Source organism: Mobula hypostoma, chromosome 2, assembly GCF_963921235.1.
Source record: "Mobula hypostoma chromosome 2, sMobHyp1.1, whole genome shotgun sequence".
Lineage (NCBI taxonomy): Eukaryota > Metazoa > Chordata > Chondrichthyes > Myliobatiformes > Myliobatidae > Mobula > Mobula hypostoma.
Window position 1 is genome coordinate 201627930 of NC_086098.1, and position 21639 is coordinate 201649568.

General features: G+C 41.2%; 1 protein-coding gene across 7 annotated transcripts in view; it reads left to right on the forward strand.

Moving 5' to 3' along the window:
* LOC134342810 (extracellular sulfatase Sulf-2-like) overlaps positions 1 to 21639 on the forward strand; it is a 352386-nt gene that overhangs the window by 73505 nt on the left and 257242 nt on the right. For all 7 annotated transcript variants that reach the window (XM_063041404.1, XM_063041405.1, XM_063041403.1 and 4 more), the window contains exon 2: positions 8263 to 8363. The gene's annotated coding sequence lies outside the window, so the exon portion shown is untranslated. The remainder of the gene's footprint in view (positions 1 to 8262; positions 8364 to 21639) is intronic.

Below are 21639 nucleotides of genomic sequence, written 5' to 3' on the forward strand. Positions count from 1 at the left end.
TATTTTCTGGCATCATATTTGACCTACCAAAATGAACCATCTCACACTTATCTGGGTTGAACTCCATCTGCCACTTCTCAGCCCAGTTTTGCATCCTATCAATGTCCTGCTGTAACCTCTGACAACCCTCCACACTATCTACAACACCCCCAGCCTTTGTGTCATCAGCAAATTTACTAACTCATTCCTCCACTTCCTCATCCAGCTCATTTATAAAAATCATGAAGGATAGGGGTCCCAGAACAGATCCCTGAGGCACACCACTGGTCACTGACCTCCATGCAGAATGTGATCCATCTATAAGCACTCTTTGCCTTCTGTGGGCAAGCCAGTTCTGGATCCACAAAGCCAGTTCTGCTCCTGAGAAACGCTGTCTCATTCTGCCCTGCAGAGCTGATGTACGGTTAGAATGACAATAAAGTTTTTTGAATCTTTTGAATCAATGTCCCCTTGGATCACATGCCTCCTTACTTTCTCAATAAGCCTTGCATGGGGTACCTTATCAATAGATTTTTCATGGCAAGATGCGGAAGTAGATTTCCAGGCCTGTCTTCCACGCAGATACTGCTGCTGCCCAGGTTGGGACTCGGCTGGGTTTGAACTCAGAACCATCTACCTTGGAGTCCAGTGCTAATGCCATTGGTATTTCTATTGGTAAAAATTCGACTATCTTGCAGTCCTACCATGACAGCTGAGGGTTGTTAAAATGAGTGCCCTGGAAACAAAAGCATCACGGAGAATGCATATCATCTTCTGAAAAGGAGTCTCTGGCATCTGCAACAGCTCAGGGTTCCCCCGTGGTCAACACCCTACAAGTATCTTTACTATGTATTGTATATCACACAACCTAACAATCTGATTGCAAAGGACAGTATTAGAGGGATGGCAGACTGAAAAGTCAGAACCTGAGGGACTTGAAGGGCAGACTAAAGAGCAACAGAAGCAAAAGATGCTGCATGATAAGGAATACAGTGGAGGATCACTGCCTTCCTTCAGCAGAATTCCACAGCTGCATCATTCAGGAAGGATGCACTGGCTCACTTTCAGAGAGATACTTTTCATACAGATCTTGCTAAGATATACATAGTCCCTAGTCCAAATGCAGTCACCTCTCCACACCCCTGTGCTTACCACTAACATACCTTACCATAAGTGAGAGAGCTCAGGCAGCATGTAAGACAGCTGTGTTGAAACAGAAACTGTTTGGAAGAGTTGCACTCACTTTTGATTACAGAAAAGAGCTGGGTTCTCACATGCAAGATGCTCCAGATGTTGATATAAATGGTGTGATTGTGGGACATGCCCTGTTTCTGTGTTTCAGCAATCACTTAAGCATTTCATCGGAAGATAATAATTGTGTCTGGAGAAATAGGTTGTGCAAATTTCCAGAGAACATGGGGAGAAATATAACCAAACTGGCCCTCATCCTGATTGGCAAACATTTGTAGGAGACAATATGAAGCTGTACAGCGACCCTGTGTGAAAAACCAAGTCTCCACATGCTGTAAGATTCCATGTCTCCTCTGTGACATGAGAGCTGGGCCACTAAGGACCAAGGATAAATATAGTGGGTTCCACTTAATTGGGACACATCAGGACCAGTACATTTTAGCCCAATTAAGTGGCTGCCCTCCTTAGCCCAAGTTTCATGGAAATAGTTAAAAAAGTATAAAAAAGACAAGCTACCATTTAACCGAGTAACAAATTATGTATTTAAATGAAATACAGAACGGATTAGAACATAATCAATAACACTGGAGGTTGTCCATCATATCCGATGACAATAGGAAACCCGTGTGAAAGAGATTTTAAAGTGGAAAGCCATTGTTCTAGGGTAATTACACTCTCTACCTCAGAAATCTGAGTCCAATGGTATGAGTAATCATCACAACTGGGGTCTTCCTTGGTTGTAGTGAATGACCATGACTACTTCTGTGCCTCATCGTACCCTTCACACGCCACAGAGCACAGCAAAACCGCCTTCCAGGTGGTTGGATTGTACTGTAGATCTCATCCATCCAGTCCTCTGAAGCTGATTTTGCATGCTAGGACTGGCATATCCCTATCTCTCCAGGGTATTGGACCCGACTGTGACCCTCACCTACATGTTAAAGCAGTGCACCAGGGTATGTCCACTGTTTCATGTCAACAGCTACTTGGAGCCACCGTGAGGGCTGAGTGTCTGGTGGGGATCAAAAGTAACATCCAAGAGGATTGCTGATACCTTCAAATTCTTTGTAGTTCCCAACTTGTTGAAGTAGTGAAATTATTTCATTTTCTGTCCTGGCCATTTCTGGCATCTCCAAGCCTGAATGATTGAAAACTCAATGAGCAAACCATTCTGAATTGCCTCAGTGCTCATTTCTCACCAACTATCAGTGACAAAAATCACTCCTTTTTAAACGCAAGGTGCCATTTAAAAACTGCTCACCCTAAGCACAGTGTAGAGTCTAATGGTTACAGAGCCACGTGCAACTGACACTAGTTAAAAGCTGTTTGGCAACAGTCTCCTGCCCCAATTAAGCAGCATAGTGTCCAAAATAAACAAAGGGGATCCTGGCTATTTTCTAAATTAGCTTTTGTTCTTTAAGAGTTGTCTCACGTAAACTGCTGTCCCAGTTAACTGGACTTTGCTGTATTTTGAATGATTTTGCTTGTGGCCTGCAATGTAATTTCAGGAACAGTTTTAAGGTAAGTCTCAATGTTTTGTAGTGTTATGAAAATCTAATCAGTTTGTTCCAATTATTTTCTATCAATGTTCCATGATAATTTAACATGGAGTCATAGAGCATTACAATGCAAAAATAGGACCAAAGAGTTCATTACCATGGAACTTTGATGCTACTTAATCCCATTGACCCACAGCTGGTCCATAGTCCTCCATATCCCTCTTATCTATGTACTTATCCAACCATCTCTTAAATGGTGCAATTGAACCAGCATCCATCACTTCCACTGGCAGGTCATTCCACCCTCTGAGTGGGGAAGATCCCCCTCAGATTCCTCCTTAATCTATGGACTCTAGTTTTTGTTTCACCAAACCTCAGTGGAAAAACTTGCTTGCTTTTACACTATCTATACCCTTCCTCATTATTTATACCTTTTTGCAAACCTCCCCTCATTCTCCTATGCTCCAGCAAATACAGTCCTAACCTATTCAACCTTTTCCTGTAATTCAGGTCCTAAAGTCCTAGCAACACCTTTGTAAGTGCTCTCTGTATTCACTGAATCTTATTAATATCTTTCCTGTAGGTAGGTGACCAGAATAGCACACAATACTTTAAATTTGGCCTCACCAATATCTTACACAACTTTATATTTATGAAGGGCAATGTGCCAAAAGTGTCTTTAAAACCCTTTCTACTTGTGATGCCACTTCCAGGGGATTATGGATCTGTATCCTCAGATCTCTTTGTTGGACTACACTCCTTAAAGCCCTACCATCCACTGTATAAATTCTACTCTGGTTTGTACCCAAACGCAACACCTCACACTTGTCTGCATTAAATTCCATCGGCTATTTTTTCAGCCAATTGCGTCAGCTTTGATAGCCTTCCTCACTGTCCACTATGCAGCCAACCTTGGTGTCATCTGCAAATTTTCTGATCCAGTTTACCACATTATCATCCAATTTAATAATATAGGTTACAAACAACAACGGACCTAGCACTGCCATTAGTCACAGGCCTTCACTTACAAGGCAACCACTTACTTACCATTTTCGTGCTTCTACTAAGCCGATATTGAATCAAATTTACTATTTCATCCTGAACGCCAAATGAATGAACATTCTGGACCAACCCCCCATGAGGTACTTTATCAAAAGCCCTGGTAAAGTCCATGTTGACAATGTTCCACTGCCTTTCCTTCATCAACTTTCCTGGTAACCTCCTCGAGAAACACTATAAGATTGGTTAGACATGATTTACCACATACCAAGCCATGTTGACTAACACTAATCAGGACCTGTCCATGCAAATATTTATATATCCAGTCCTTTAGACTACTTTCCAATAATTTACCCACTATTGACATGAGGTACACTGGGCATTAATTTCCCGAGTTCTTACACCTTTCTTAAATAACAGAACAACGTTAGCAATCCTCCAGTTCTCCAGCACCTCACTCAAGGCTAAGATTTCCTATGACTTAGAATCTGTAATTTTATCTATTTGGGTGTATTCTGGATTATCGTGGATATAGCTGATATTATTTAAAACTCAGGCTTTTGTTCTTACCTTAAATATAAATAAGTTCAGGAAGCTTGCAATAAGCCTTCAGGTCTTTATTTTGTAATTTGTGAGCAGTGAAGTGATGTTAAAAACACAAGTTGCTCCACAGACTAAGAGACAGTGTGCAAAATGGTGAGTATGAGACTTTTGCATATTCGTGAGCCAAATGTTAAGACAATGGGGTTGTGTTACTTGGCCTGCATCAAATTGGGCAACGTGGGATAAGTTACTTGCACCATTGTGACTGAGTTCAATCTGGCACATCAGATAGACATTGTCACTTAGCATGGCAAACATGGTCATAGGTATAGGCAGTTTTTATGTACTTAGTTGTGAATTTAGAGATGGCCTTAACAACATTAATTTTGTGTGTCTGAGATTTCTTCCCCCAGAAGCTTTCAGACTATTTGTGTAAATTTCTTCGTGACAAAGGTGTTTGAACATTCAGAGGCGTCTGTCACTGAAGATATGTAATTCAAAGGAAGCATCGTCAACCAGAAATATTGAAGGAAGCTATGTCTTTGTAGCTATTGAAATTGTGCGGTATCAGCTACAGTCACCTTTGATCTGAGGGATATAAAATGTGATGTCCCTTTGGGTTTGTGAGCCTCTACCGAGAGTGTCTCCAGAATGATACCTGCTTGTTGTGTTGAATAAAGACTTCTATATCACCAGTTTCAGTGACTTCATTCACAATCACAACACTATCCTCAATGATTTTCTTCTGATGCTGTAATCTCGCCACTTTTCAAAATTTTTGAGGTCCTTCCCCTTTCTTCCATCCAGAAATCTTTCTTTTTTCCAACGCCTTTTGTCTCTTCTTCTCCTGTATGTGATCTGAGTAATTTTCCTGCATGTGCTGATTGTTTCCAAACTAGCATGGAGCAACACAAATTAAATTCTCTTGTTGTTTCATGATCTCTTTCCCTTATTGACAGCTCAGTTTGTCATCCTTAATGTATCATTATTTTCTTTTGTTGTATATGGACATGCATCGATATATCTATGTTACATTACTTCCTGATTTATTGGGAATACATGAGTTGCATGAAGGGCAACTGTTGTAAATATAGGTCCTCAATTGGTTGAACTATTCTGAAGGTTTGTTTTTGATTTTGGGTGAAAGCTGTCTTGGCATTATTATCTATCATCTACATTATTTTCTGATATCAGAAATCATTTTCTGATTCCACCTTAATTCTGGAAGTGGATTCTGTAAAATATGCACTCTTAACTGGAACCAGTACCATGGTAGTATCCTGTGTATTAAGTAGCAGAAATTTCTGTTTAAAATTTTGAACAGGTTCATGTTTACATAGTTCCTAGAAATAGTTTCAGTCTAAGCTAAATGAAACCCATCAAAAGAATGCTGATTGTCTTTGTTCCAGCTTGTGTGTGAGTGAGAAAGAGAGAGAGATTGTACCATTATAGTTCATGAATTTGATTAATTTCACTGATATTTGGTTTCTTAAAATACAGTAGACCATGATATAAATATGACATGAAATATGTAAAGAATTCCAGAATCGATCTTGAACATACAATACTCAATCACCTTCATTTTCAGTTATCAACCTTGTCAGTAGTAAATTTACACAATTTGCTGTGTTTATGGATTTCTCTTCGGCTGTGCTCTTGATAATAAATGGTAGGCACCAACTAGATTTCTAGTTCATTTTGACCCTTGACATGCACATTTTTCTATCTAGTCTGTCTGCTCATGTGGACAATGGAGATTGACTTAAAATGAACTTACTAATCACGATTCCTTGCAACACTGGTGCTTGCACTTTTGACAGCCTTCATTTATCAGAAGTGCTTACAGATCAGCCAGTGTTTGATTTTAACGGTCTTTTCCCCTGTACATTTTTTAAAATAGTTTGAGGGTGCAAGCTCTAATGAACCAAAATGTAGTGGTAAATCTGAAGAGTGTGGAAACAAGAATTGGGAGTTTTTAAATAAATGACCTCAACCCTAGCTGGAGAAATGCCTGAGTTGCCCCATCCAGAGTCTGGACCAGAGAATGGAGGATAGGCCAGATGTCTGCACGTCTGGGAATCCAGAGTCAAGGGTTGAAGGCTTGGAGGTGGCCTGACATGGGTTTGGAGGCCTGTGCGTATGAGGGCTAGGAGGGTGGGAAAGTGGTTTGCCTTGCTGTTGGTGCTGATTGTTGTTCTATGTTGTTTGTTGTGTTGTTGTGCTGAACATTGTGGGCATGCTATGTTGGCACCAGAATCTGTGGTTACACTTGTGCTTGACCCCAGCCAGTCCTTGGGTTGGTTGGTTGTTAATTCAAGTGACACATTTCACTGTATGCTTCGACATACATGAGATTCCGGTAAGACGGCAGTATATTCAGATGCAGCAGCCTCTTGGGAGGCAACCAAAAGTCATCTTTTCCTTTATTAAATGTCTTTTTTACGATTGCAAGACAATACTGGACTCAAAGAAATTCAGGTACTGCAGGTCTACCCCATCAGAGAGCTGGTCATTGGTGGAGCAGCTGGACATGTTGCAGACCCTGTTGCTGCCTGCTACAGGAATCCATTGAAGGCATTGAAGTTGATCCGTAAAGGTGGTGTGCAGTGTAACAGTGGGTGATTGTCTTGGACTTTTCTCTTCTGACTGTAAGATCCTGTTGGAGATTGGTATTGTAAAATGCCGCAGGCCTGTTAACCTTGCTTGGTGGTGTAACGGCTGGCAGGGGAGCAGCATGGTCTCGGTTGCAGTGAAGGCTAGGCCTCAAGCAGTGGGCTCGCCTGTTGCTGCAGTACAGGAGAGAAGATACCAGAGGCATTGTAGCATGGTGCCCATACTCGGTTAGGGGCTGGCCTCTCCCATTGGTCCTTCTCTCAGTGTCCAATCAGTGGAATGACAAGCTGGATTGCATTCGTGTGTTTGTCTCAGGACTGCCAGGAACTTCACCATCAATTTGCTGGACATGTCACTCAGGACGTGGGATATATATATATATATATATAGATATAGCTCCTTGCATGACTATATGTGTGCTCACCTTGGCCCCAGAGGAACGTTGTTTCATTCGGCTGTATTCATGTATGCTTGAATGATAATTAAACTTGAATTTCATTCATTTTATTTCATTTAAATCTGAATCTGAATCCCAACGAAATACTTCTATCCTTCGGCAAAACATAAGCTAAATGACTGCAGATGCTGAAATCTGGAGCAACACAAAAAAGCTGGAGGTAATCAATAGGTCAGATTGACAGTCCAGATGGAGATGCTGTCAATTTCTTTCCATAGGGTGCTGCCTGACCCTGCTGATTTCCTCCAGAAATTTCTGTGTTGAAACATTTGATAGGCCTTTAGATTAGTTGCTGGATGTATGACAGTTCTGCCAATGCTTGGCATTTATTATTGTTGTGTCTCATGATACTTTAATCATAAAATCATTTTTGTTCCAGAAGGCAGGAAACATCAATGTTTGGGATTAGACAGTCATTAGTTATGTCTGAAAGTACATTACATTTTACTACATTAGTAAATTCATGGGTTGACTTAATTTTCTTTCCTTCTTGCCAAACTGTTAAAACAAATTTTTAACTTGGCTAAATTTCTTATCCCTGGAGATCAAATGTGGTGAAACTGGCCAATGAAATGAGATCACAATGTTACTGTAATCTTTTGCATTTAGTAAAGGTAGATGGTCCTCAAGTGGAAAAGCAATATAACCACTGAAAAGGCTTTTTGGGTTTCTACCTACAGAATCTCAAATCTGGTCACTATTTTCATATTTTATATCAAAATAAATGTAGAGTTTCCTTTCAAAGTATTCGAACTCTTCATACAAGCATGCAGTTTAAACCATGGTGCTGATTTTGGAGTCACTATACATCTGGATACTTTCTCATGTGATTCTTACCTTGTGGGATCTTCTTGTGATCTAATAACTTGCCTATGCATTAAGCAAAGTCTAATGACTTAACTAATGGTCATGTTTTAATTCCACTGTTTCTTTGAAATTGTTTTCCTGCCGAGTAATCCAACATTATATATGTTGTTTTAGGTGGACACAAATCTTTGCCAGACGAGCATACTGGCTGCCATAGGTTAGCAGCAGCAGCACGACCGCATCCCCTCTTATGTTTCAAGATATAGAAGCTGAAGGTAAGCAACATGTTTAATAGAGAAGGACAAGTGTCCAATTACAGCATTTTGTTGACAAAACAAAAAAAATCCTTTGAGAGATTATAATAATCTTACTAGCTTTGCAATGAAGTTATTCTACTCAATTATAACTGTGCCTGAAATACAAGATTAATTCACTCTAATTATTGAATAGCTGACCTCAGGCTCAACACTGAGGCTGACCTCAGCCTCAAATCTCCTCAGTGCTTGTTTTTGTGAAGAACAGAGGCTTTCCCACATGAAACCTAAGAAAATCTAAAGGAGGTGTGTATCTGTTACGTTTCAGACGCTAAGATATTGCTAAATACGTGTAAGTTGTTCAAATATCTTCCTACGTTGTCTGCACTTAATGTGTAGTCTCGAAAAACCTGGGTGAGCTATCGAGCACTCTTTTGCATATTGAGTCTATTTTGGGTTTTAATTTTACTCTTTTGTTTTGATCTCTGTGAGAATAAAATATTTTCCACTACTATATTTTTCAACAAACATGGTTTGTTGCCTCCCGGGTGCCAGGGTCCAGGATGTCTCTGACTGGGTGCACGACATCCTGGTACAGGAGGGAAAGCAACCAGAAGTCGTGATACATGTTGGTACCAATGACGTAGGCGGGAAGAGGGATGAGGTCCTGAAGTGTGAGTTTCGGGAACTAAGCAGAAGGCTGAAAAAAAGGACCTCAAGCGTTCTCAGGATTGCTGCCAGTGCTACATGATAGTGATGGTAAGAATTGGAGGAGATGGCAGTTGAATGTGTGGCTGAGGAGTTGGTGCAGGGGGCAGGGTTTTAGATTTTTTGGATCATTGGGATCTCTTCTGGGGAAGGTGGGACCTGTACAGATTGGATGGGTTGCTCCTGAGCTCGAGGGGGAGCAATATCCTTGCAGGTAGGTTTACTAGCATGGTTCGGAGGGTTTAAACTAATTTGCAAGAGGGATGGGACCTAGATTGATAGAGCAGTGAAAGAAGTGCATGGAGTAAAGCCAGATCTAACATATAGAGAGGCTTTGAGGAAAGAGAAGCAGAATAAACGGTGTAAAGACAGTAAGATAGAAGGGCTGAAATGTGTGTACCTCAATGCAAGAAGCATCAGGAACAAAGGTGATGAACTGAGAGCTTGGATACATACATGGAATTATGATGTAGTGGCCATTACAGAGACTTGGCTGGCACCAGGGCAGGAATGGATTCTCAATACTTCTGGATTTCAGTGCTTTAAAAGGGATAGAGAGCAGGGGAAAGGGGAGGAGGGGTGGCATTACTGGTCAGGGATATTATTACAGCTACAGAAAGGGTGGGTAATGTAGCAGGATCCTCTTTTGAGTCAGTATGGGTGGAAGTCAGGAACGGGAAGGGAGCAGTTACTCTATTGGGAGTATTCTATAGGCCCCCTGGTAGCAGCAGAGATACAGAGGAGCAGATTGGGAGGCTGATTTTTGGAAAGGTGCAAAAATAACAGGGTTGTTATCATGGGTGACTTTAACTTCCCTAATATTGATTGGTACCTGATTAGTTCCAATCGGTTAGATGGGGCAGAGTTTAAGTGTGTCCAGGATGGACTCCTGTCACAGTATGTTGACAGGCCGACTTGGGGAATGCCATACTAGCTCTAGTATTAGGTAACGAACCGGGTCAGGTCACAGATCTCTCAGTGGGTGAGCATCTGGGGACAGTGACCACCGCTCGCTGGCATTTCGCATTATCATGGAAAAGGATAGAATCAGAGGACAGGAAAATTTTTAATTGGGGAAGAGTAAATTATGAGGCTATAAGGCTAGAACTTGCAGGTGTGAATTGGGATGATGTTTTTGCAGAGAAATGTACTATGGACATGTGGTCGATGTTTAGGGATCTCTTGCAGGATGTTAGGGATAAATTTGTCCTGGTGAGGAAGATAAAGAATGGTAGGGTGAAGGAACCATGGGTGACAAGTGAGGTGGAAAATCTAGTCAGATGGAAGACAGCAGCATACATGAGGTTTAGGAAGCAAGGATCAAGTGGGTCTATTGAGGAATATAGGATAGCAAGAAAAGAGTTTAAGAAGGGGCTGAGGAGAGCAAGAAGGGGGCAGGAGAAGGCCTTGGCGAGTAGGGTAAAGGAAAACCCCAAGGCATTCTTCAATTATGTGAAGAACAAAAGGATGACAGGAGTGAAGGTAGGACCGATTAGGGATAAAGGTGGGAAGATGTGCCTGGAGGCTGTGGAAGTGAGCAAGGTCCTCAATGAATACTTCTCTTCGGTATTCACCAATGAGAGGGAACGATTGAGTGAGGTTGATGTTCTGAAGCATGCTGATATTAAGGGAGAGGAGGTGTTGGAGTTGTTAAAATACGTTAGGACGGATAAGTCCCTGGGGCCTGATGGAGTATTCCCCAGGCTGCTCCACGAGGCGAGGGAAGAGATTGCTGAGCCTTTAGCTAGGATCTTTGTCCTCGTCATCCATGGGAATGGGGCCAGAGAACTGGAGGGAGGTGAATGTTGACCCTTTGTTTAAAAAAGGTAGTAGGGATAGTCCAGGTAATTATAGACCAGTGAGACTTACGTCTGTGGTGGGAAAGCTGTTGGAAAAGATTCTTAGAGTGAGGATCTATGGGCATTTAGAGAATCATAGTCTGATCAGGGATAGTCAGCATGGCTTTGTGAAGGGCGGATCGTGTCTAACAAGCCTGATAGAGTTCTTTGAGGAGGTGACCAGGCATATAGATGAGGGTAGTGCAGTGGATGCGATCTACACGGATTTTAGTAAGGCATTTGACAAGGATCCACATGGTAGGCTTATTCAGAAAGTCAGAAGGCATGGGATCCGGGGAAGTTTGGCCAGGTGGACTCAGAATTGGCTTACCTGCAGAAAGCAGAGGGCCGTGGTGGAGGGAGTACATTCAGATTGGAGGATTGTGACTAGTGGCGTCCCACAAGGATCAGTACTTTTCGTAATTTTTATTAATGACATGGATGTGGGGGTAGAAGAGTGGATTGGCAAGTTTGCAGATGACACAAAGGTTGGTGGTGCTGTGGATAGTGTAGAGAATTGTCGAAGATTGCAGAGAGACATTGATAGGATGCAGAAGTGGGCTGAGAAGTTGCAGATGGAGATCAACCTGGAGAAGTGTGAGGTGGTACACTTTGGAAGGACAAACTCCAAGGCAGAGTACAAAGTAAATAGCAGGATACTTGGTAGTGTGGAGGAGCAGAGGGATCTCGGAGTACATGTCCACAGATCCCTGAAAGTTGCCTCATAGGTAGATAGGATAGTTAAGAAAGCTTATGGGGTGTTAGCTTTCATAAGTCGAGGGATAGAGTTTAAGAGTTGCGAGGTAATGATGCAGCTCTATAAAACTCTGGTTAGGCCACACTTGGAGAACTGTGTCCAGTTTTGGTTACCTCACTATAGGAAGGATGTGGAAGCATTGGAAAGGGTACAGAGGAGATTTACCAGGATGCTGCCTAGTTTAGAGAGTATGCATTATGATCAGAGATTAAGGGAGCTAGGGCTTTAGTCTTTGGAGAGAAAGAGGATGAGAGGAGACATGATAGAGGTGTACAAGATAATAAGAGGAATAGATAGAGTGGATAGCCAGCGCCTCTTCCCCAGGGCACCACTGCTCAATACAAGAGGACACGGGTTTAAGTTAAGGGGTGGGAAGTTCAAGGGGGATATTAGAGGAGGGTTTCTTACTCAGAGAGTGGTTGGAGCGTTGAATGCACTGCCTGAGTTAGTGGTGGAGGCAGATACACTAGTGAAATTTAAGAGACTACTAGACAGGTATATGGAGGAATTTAAGGTGGGGGGTTATATGGGAGGCAAGGTTTAAGGGTCGGCACAACATTGTGGGCCGAAGGGCCTGTACTGTGCTGTATTATTTTATGCTCTATACTGTTCTCACTGCCATTTAAAAATTCAAGGGAAACATGCTTAACTGTGTCTTCCTTCTATCGATTCCTTTTTAAAAATACATAGATCATAAAAGCAATTATAGAAATTGCTAAAAACAAATGCAGATCTCTGAATAGATAAGAGCGTGGAAAAAGCAAACTGAGTACTTGAGTTTGTTTCCAGAGGGATAATATTAAAAAGCAAAGGGAAGTTATTTTAATCATCAGAAAATAGGTTTGACCGCACTAAAAGCACTGTGTATAGTCATAGTAGTATTGTTATTATAAAGAGGGAACAGAAGCAACAAAGAATAATTTATAAAATTGATACCTGAACTGAGAGTTTATAACCATAACAGATGATGAAAAAGGTAAGAGGTAACCCGATAAAGATGTTTAAGGTAAAATTAACCATGATTCCAAAAGCAATTGTGAACAAATTAAACCCCCAAGCAAAGTTAATATTCTTAATTTTCATACATATGTTTAATTAGATTATAATCATTACCTTTAGGTAAAATGTCATAACAAAAACACAAAACATAGTTTTTTGTTAAGATTGAAGTTCATATACTGTATTGTTGTTATAGAAGATTGTGACAGATGAAAACAACAGATATCTTTAAAATGTATAGGTGTGATTAATGCATACTAAGAACTTAGTCACTTAGTTACAAGAACAATTGAGCTTAGTAGTTCAGATGTCTTTAAGAAGCTCGGTAAGCACAAGTAAAGGTGTGTTAATGAGGTTCAATAAAGATAAACAGGAGGAGGCTCACATAAATGCCGGCAACGATGGGGTAAGTGATATTTCAGTTGTGTGGATTTGATGAACTTGGCAAACTCAGCTCTAGTTTGTTTGATGCCTGAAAGTCCAATTTTCTTTCATGGCAGTACACTGTACAAGAAGAAATATCATAAATTTGATCCAATAATAAAAATATCATTAAATACTCCATGTAATTATTCAAAGAAATCATTACGATTCTGTGATTTGGAGTGTCAATCTTTTGGAACATCATCCACAATTTAGCCCAGATCTCAAAAGATATTGTAGCCTTCCCTGCCCCTATTGCACTAAACTTTTCAAGTAGTAGTAGATTATTAATTATGTTTGGCCAAAACTGTACACTACATTGAAGGATTAATTTTCAAAGTGTACACTCAGTGGCCACTTTACTAGGTACCTCCTGAATATTCTGAATATATTTTCGTGGTCTTCTACTGCTGCAGCCCATCCACTTCAAGGTTCGAAATGTTGTGCATTCAGAGATGCTTTTCTATACACCACTGTTGTAATGCTTGGTTATTTGAATTACTGTTGCCTTTCAGTCAGCTTGAACCAGTCTGGCCATTCTCCTCTGACCTCTCTCATTAGCAAGGTGTTTTTTGCCCACAGAACTGCCACTCATTGATTTTTTTTCTGCCTTTCACATCATTCTCTGTGAATTCTAGAGACTGTTGTGTGTGAAAATCCCAGGAGATCAGCAGATTCTGAGATACTCAAACCACCCCATCTGGCACCAACAATCTTTCCATAGTCAGTCACTTAGATCACATTTCTTCTCAATTCTGATGTTTGATCTGAACAGCAACTGAACCTCTTGACCATGTCTGCGTGCTTTTATGCATTGAATTGCGGCCACATGAATGGCCGCTAAGATATTTGCATTAATGTGCCGATGTACAAGTGCACCTAATAAAGTATTCACTAAATGTAGATGGCATTCTTCCTACTGGGAATGAGTATCGGTACGATATATGGTATGATTATTATTTATATGAACTGTTCACCTAATTTTAATGGCACCAGTTTTTAAATGAAAAGCATCAATTTTGTTTTCAGATTTAATTTGTGTAAAATTACTTTTGGAATTCCAGTTTAAGTTTGCATGTGTGGCAATTCATATGAATGAGACTTTTATCTAAAACTTTCATTTGTTGAATTAATCTAAATAAATATATTCTGTGTTGGAAAACTTGATGTTGGAATTGTGCTCCAGCCAGGTCACAAATGTATAAACTACTAACATCTAAAATTTGAAATTTTCTTAAGAAAAAACTACATATGAAACATGAGCGTGTACATAACCTTTCCACTGTGTCTCCGTTCCCCCTTTGACTCTAAAAATCAATGAAATCCAGCTGACCTATCCTTCTCTCTCAACACCGTTTTCCTGTCCAATCTTCAGAAACAGAATCAGAATCAACCTTATTATCACTGGCAGGAGGACAATGCAATAGCGGATAATAGAGTAAAAGCTGTGAATTACAGTAAGCATGTATCTAAATAGTTAAATTGAATAAGTAGTGCAAAATATAAATTAAAAAAGTAGTGAGCTTGTGTTTATGGTTTCAATGTCTGTTCAGAAATTGAAAGGCAGAGGGGAAGGAAGCTGTTCCTGAATCACTGAGTGAGCGCCTTCAGGCTTTTGTACTTCCTTCCTGATGGAAACAGTGAGAAGAGGGCATGTACGGTGTCTTGGAGATTCTTAATGATGGACGCCACCTTTTTAAGGCATTGCTCCTTGAAGATTCCTTGGATACTACGGAGGCTAGTACCCATAAGGAAGCTTACTAATTTTACAACTCTCTGCAGCTTGCTTCAGTCCTGTGCATTAGCACCCGCCCCCATATCAGTTAGTGATGCAGCCAGTCAGAAGCATGGTACATCTGTAGAAACTTTCCTAACCAATAGTCCTCTAAGGTCTATTAAATTAACTGACTTTAAGATATACTTTTGTAGATCATTAGCTGATTTTGTAGTTAACTCTGAAGACAATGTCATACAACATAGTAATTAAGTGTGCTCGGCACAGGTGTTCAAGGTTTGGTTTTGAAGGTCAATGCTTGGAATAACCATTATGATTTAAAGAGATTTGCAAACTTGTTTGATCACGCTGAGTTTAAAACTGTGTTTGCAGTGATAATAAAAAAGCTTAAACCTTTGGGTGATTATAGCTGTCATCTGTCACTTCCCAGCTTCTTACTTCATCCTGCTCCCCCCCCCACCTGTTTTTCTTATCACCTTCTAGTTTATACTCCTTCCCCTCTCCCCACCTTCTTATTCTGGCTCCATCCTCCTTCCTTTCCAGTCCTGATGAAGGGTCTCAGCCCAAAACAGTGACTGTTATTCATTTTCATAGATACTGCTTGACCTGCAGAGTTCCTCTAGAATTTTGTGTGTATTGCTGTAGATTTTCAGCATCTATAGAGTCACTTGTATTTACAAATTAAACAGGCCTGGATAAAGCTGTGCTTTTGTATTTTTTTTTTAAGAACTGCACTCATTCAGACAAGTTGAGATCATCAGACTCCTGCTTGGCATTAGAGATGGCGGATTATAGTCAGTATGAACAGCCTGAGGTTTACTAGGAAAACAGTGATCAAGCTCTGGTATTAGCTTCATCCCTTCGTGCCAAGCTCTGATCCCTTTGTTTTTGTCTTTTATCGAAGTACAATTGGAGTGCCATGATATATTTAAGAATGTTATTGATGTTTCATTCAACAGAGCAAGTGTATTCACAAGGTTAAATACAAAATGCTGGAAAGATTCAACAAGTCAGGCAGCATCTGTGGAAAGAGAAACGGTCTATGATTCAAATCCAGGTCCCTTTTGTTTTTTACTTTAGACTTCAAGCATCTGTAGTTTTCAGATTTATATTAATCTCACTCACTGAATCCACAGGATTATTAGCGCTATTAAGAATTAAACAGTAACAATATGTTAAAGGATTGTAGATACTAATTGGTAAAACAAATGATCTGAATTATTGTCAGAAATGCCTTGCCACATTACGATTAATATCTGGAATACATTTCCAGCTCAGAGAGTGGATGTAGAAAATCTGGGAAAGGTGTGAGAAATAGTTAAGTGAGTTGTAAATTTCTATAAAAAAGAGGGTGAGAGGTTTATGCAGAATAACTTTCTTCATGCTTGGTGTCTGGACGATAGTTATACCTTGATCCTGGGTTCCTTCATCTAATCCAGAATTTTAGAAGGGCACTTCAGCAATTCAAGCACAAAGATAATAATACCTCTAATATAATAACGCGAGTTTTCAAACAAGATGAATTTTACCAAGAAATCCCACAGCAGAGACTCTACAGATAATCCTGCAGTTGATATGTATCTACTGAATTGAATTGACTTTATTTCTTACATCCTTCACATACATGAGGAGAAAAATCTTTACCTTACATCTCCGTATAAATGTGCAATCATAGTAATTTACAATAATTTATAATAAATAGAACAGAAAATGTAACATAGAAATGTACACAAATCAGCGTGAGTTAATGGGCTGGTGGAAGAAGCTGTCCCGGGGCCTGTTGGTCCTGGCTTTTATGCTGCGGTACCGTTTCCCGGATGGTAGCAGCTGGAACGGTTTGTGGATGGGGTGACTTTGTAAATGTCCTGAATCATGTGAAGTTCACAACTAAAGATGCGCTGGGCTGTCCACATCACTCTCTGCAGAATCCTGCCATTAAGGGAGGTACAGTTCCCATACCAGGCAGTGAAGCAGCCAGTCAGGATGCTCTCAATTGTGCTCCTGTAGAAAGTTCTTAAGATTTGGGGGCCCACACCAAACTTTAACCATCTGAGGTGAAAGAGGCACCGTTGTGCCTTTTTCATCACACAGCTGGCATACAGAACACGTGAGGTCCTCAGTGATGTGGATGTCAAGGAACCTAAAGCTGTTTACCCTCTCAACCCCAGATCCATTGATGTCAATAGGGGTTAGCCCATCTCCATTCCTCCTGTAATCCACAACCAGCTCCTTTGTTTTTGCGACATTGAGGGATTGCATGTCTGGGTCATGTGCTGCTCCATATAGACTTTCAAAGATATGTTTTGCACTTGAGCTGACTGCACAGAATATACATATATGGATTCTAGCTTTGGGCTGATTTATACTTCTGCGTAGGCTCTACGCCGTAGCCTACGCAAGTGGCCTACGCCGTTGTGAGCATTTATACTTGTGCGTTGGTGTGTCTGCATCGCTCTGCAATTCACTGCCAAAACGTTAGTTGGCAGTGGAGTTTCTTCGTGTTGAGTTTCTTCGTGTACTTCAAACAATGGCGACTGAAACTGAGCGCATCATGTTGGAATTGGAACTAATAAATGTTAAACAAGAGTTACTTTTATTGAAGTTACTGCAATGCAGAAAAGAAAGAAGACGTCGGAGGAGATGGTGTGTATGACCATTGAGCGGATTGAGGCAGAAGGAGGGTGAATTTTCTGTGCTTGTCCAGCCACTGAGAGACATAGACGAGGAAATGCATTTCAGATGTTTTCGGATGTCGGCAGGTAGATTTGACGATTTGACAAGAAGAAGCAACCGGAAATGCGTAGGAGGAAATGTGATGCTACAAAGCAGACCTATCACAGTTGTTGTGGTCTGTGTCGCCGCAACGCGTAGTTACATTTTTTGGGAGGTGTGCGTCAGGCTATGGCACAGGGTATGGCGTAGGGTATGCGGCTACGCCATACATATGGCGTAGATTTGACACAGAGGTATAAATTGGCCTTTATTATTAGCATGGGACATGAAAGAATCATCTCTAATTGAGGAAGAATGTGCTCCATATAGACTTTCAAAGATATGTTTTGCACTTTGTAGCCAGCAAATTTCAATGTCATCCCTACCCCAAGCACACCTTATTCAGTGAAATGAAAAAAAGAAACTAATTTAATTCAGTTCTTCCATGAGGGCATATCTGTTTTGATGCAGTAATGGTGGAATGAATAATGCAGGATTATGTCATGACTTTGAAAGTTCACCTGGCTCGTTTACGTGACTACTAAAGCCAAAAGGAATAATTTTCCAAAGATATTTCCAGGATACCCTGGGTTTCTGTTGCTTTAGACATGATCACTCATAGTGGGAGGGATTAAAGGGAGCGTGGTTGCTTTACTAGTCAGGGAAAATGTTACTGCAGTGCTCAGAGAACACGGACTGGAGAGATGTCTACTGAGGCTATATGGTGGAAGTGAAGAATAAGAAGGAGATGACTATGTGAATGGGATTATATTATGGAACACCCAATAGTCATCAGGATTTGGAGAGCAGATTTGTAGAGAGGTCACAGACAGCTGCAAGGAACATAAGGTTGTGATATTAGGTGACTACCTTCCCACATATTGACTGGGACTCCCATACTGTAAAAGGGCTGGATGGGATAGAGTTTGTCAAATGTGTTCAGACAAGATTCCTTAATCTTTATATAGAGATTCCATCTAGAGAGAGTATGATCCTGGATCTCCTTTTAGGGAACGAGAGCAGGTGTATGTGGAGAAACTCTTTGGACCTAGTGATCATAATGCTATTAGTTTCAAGATAATAATGGAGAAAGATAGGGCTGGTCCTTGGGTAGAGATTCTAAATTGGAGAAAGACCAGTCATGATGCTATCTGAAAGGATCTGGCAAGTGTGGATTGGAACAGGTTGTTTTCTGGGAAAGGAATCCGTAATAAGTGGAAGGCCTTCAAAAGTGAAATCTGAGAGTAAGATTTTGTATATTCCTATCAGAATAAAAGGCAAGGTTAACAGTTTTAGGGACCCTTGGTTTTTTACGGTTTCTGAGGACCTAGTTAAAAAGAGGAAGGAGGTGCACAGGCAACACAGGAAAAATTAGATATTTGAGGAATGTAAGAAAGACAAGGGAATCCCTAAGGGGTATATGAGGAAGACTAAAAGAAAGCATGGATTGCTCTATCAGACAAAGTGAAGGAGCATCTCAAGGGCTTCTGTAGATATATTAAGAGCAAAAGGGACAAAATTGGTCATTTTAACGATCCATGTGGTAATCTATGCATGGAGCTGAAAAAGATGGGAGAGATCTTACATGGACTTTTTGCATCTGTATTTACTTGGGAGATGGACAAAGAGGCTATAGAAGTGAAGCAAAGCACCAGTGGGGTCGGGCACCGTATATGGATTACAGAAGAGGAAGTGCTTGCTGTCACGGAAAATTAAGTGGTTAAATCCCCATTGTCTGACAAGGTGTTCCTTGAACCTGATGGAAGACTATTTCAGAAATTGCACGGGCCCTAGCAGAGGTATTTAAAGCATCCTTAGCCAACAGTGAGGTGCTAGAGGTTTAGAGGGTAGCTAAAGGTGTTTCATTGTTTAAGAAAGGCTCTAAGAATAAGCACAGAATTTATAGATTGGTGAATCTGACCTCTGTATTGGGTAAGTTATTGGAAGGCAATCTAAGGGATTGGATATATAAGTATTTAGATAGACAGGAATAGATTAGGGATAGTCAACATGGCTTTGTGCATGGTAATATAGGTCTAACCAATTTTATGTGGAGATTTTCAAGAAGTTACCAGGAAAGTTGATGAAGGCAAGGCAATGGCAAGGCATATTGTTTACATGGACTGTAACAAGGCCTTTGACAATGTCCCACATGGGATGTTGGTCAAGAAGGTTCAGTTGCTTGGCAGTTAAAATGAGGTAGTAAATTGGATTTGAAATTGGCTTCATGGGAGAAGCCAGAGAGCGGTAGTAGATGGTTACCTTTCTGACTGGAGGCCTGTGACTAATGATGTGTCACAAGGACTGATGCTGGTTTTGTTGTGGTTTGTCATCAATATTAATGATCTGAATGATAATGTGTTAAATTGGACCAGCAAATTTGTGGATGACATCAAAACCTGGTGTTTAGTGAACAGCAAGAAAGGCTATCAAAGCTTGCAGTGGGATCTGGACCAGCTGGAAAAATGAGCTGAAAAATGGCAGATGAAATTTAATTCAGTCTAGTGTGTGCTGTTGCACTTTGGGAGGACAAACTAGGGTAGGACTTGTATGGTGAATGCTAGGGCACTGAAGAGTGTGGTCAAACAGAGAGATCTGGAATATAGATCCATTATTCATTGAAGGTGGCATCACGGGTAGATAGGGCACATTGATCATTCATTAATCAAAGTACTCAGTACAGGAGTTGGGATGTTATGTGGAAGTTGTATAGAATATTGGTGAGGCAAAATTTGGAATATCATGTGGAGTTCTGGTCACCTACCTATAGGAAAGTTATTCATGAAATTGAAAGAGTACAGTGAACATGTACAAGGACGTTGCCATGTCTTGAAGAGCTGATTTATAGGGAAAGGTTGAACAAGTTAGGACTTTATTCCTGAGTGCTTAGGAGAATGAGGGGAGATTTGTCAGAGCTATACAAAATTATCAGGGATATAGGTAGGGTAAATGCAAGCATTTTCACTAAGGTTGGGTGAGCCTAGAACTAGAAGTCATGCGTTAAGTGTTTAAGGTGGACATAAAATTTTACAATGGGGCATTGGGGAGCGGACCCAAGTGCAAGACACAGACATGGAGGCAACATTAACAGAAGTGTATTATATTAAAAGTTACCAGGAAGGCCAGAGAGCGAGGATTAGATGCTTACATGGATGTAAACATTGGACAACAAACTGGAGGAACCTGGACTTGGACTTGGCCACGGAGCCTGGACTCGGACGTGGAACTTGGACTTGGACTTGGACTCAGATGTGGAAACCGGACTCGGACTCGGATGTGGAACCCAGACTTGGACTTGGACCCGAAGCCTGGACTTGGACCTGGAGCATGGACTTGGACTTAGACTTGGACCCAGAGCGTGGACTTGGATCCGGTGCCTGGACTTGGACATGAACATGGACATGGACTTGGAAGCGGAACTTGGACTTGGACACAGAGAGGCAGAATACCCAAGTTGGAGTAGCGGCAAACGGCCGGACCTACTCAGCTGGAAACACGGCGACCAAACCAAACAACAACAGACAATTCATATCTTGACATTGAGTAGCTAATGAAGCGGCAAACAACCGGTAATCACTCAGATGGACACGAAGAGACAGAATTCCCAACTCGGAGTAGTGGCAAATGGCCTGACCTACTCAGCTGGAAATGAGACGACTAAACCAACCAGTGACTGACAATACGAATCTTGACACGGAGTAGCTCATGAAGCAGCAAGTGGCCGGCAATTACTTAACTGGACATGAAGAGACAGAATTCCCAACTCAGAGTAGCGGCAAACAGCGGGACCTACTCAGCTGGTAACGAGACAACAAAAACCAAACAAAGACAATCCATTTGTATCTTGGCTCGGAGTGGCGGCAATCGGCCAGCAACTCAGCTGGACACGAAAACGACTGAATTCACTAAGCAGCCACAGGCACCAAAGCAACTTAGAGTCCATGATTCTCGGTGGTTCCGGAACAAGCATAGCCCCACTGGCTATGGTGATGAACCAGCCACGAGTAGATGTAAGCCGGAGTTTTTATGCTGTCGGTTCGAGTGAGGATCAGGTGCCCTAATCAAGGAGCCCAGTGGAACACAGGGAAAAGGAAATTAACTGAAATGAGGAGTCAACGGACCGGA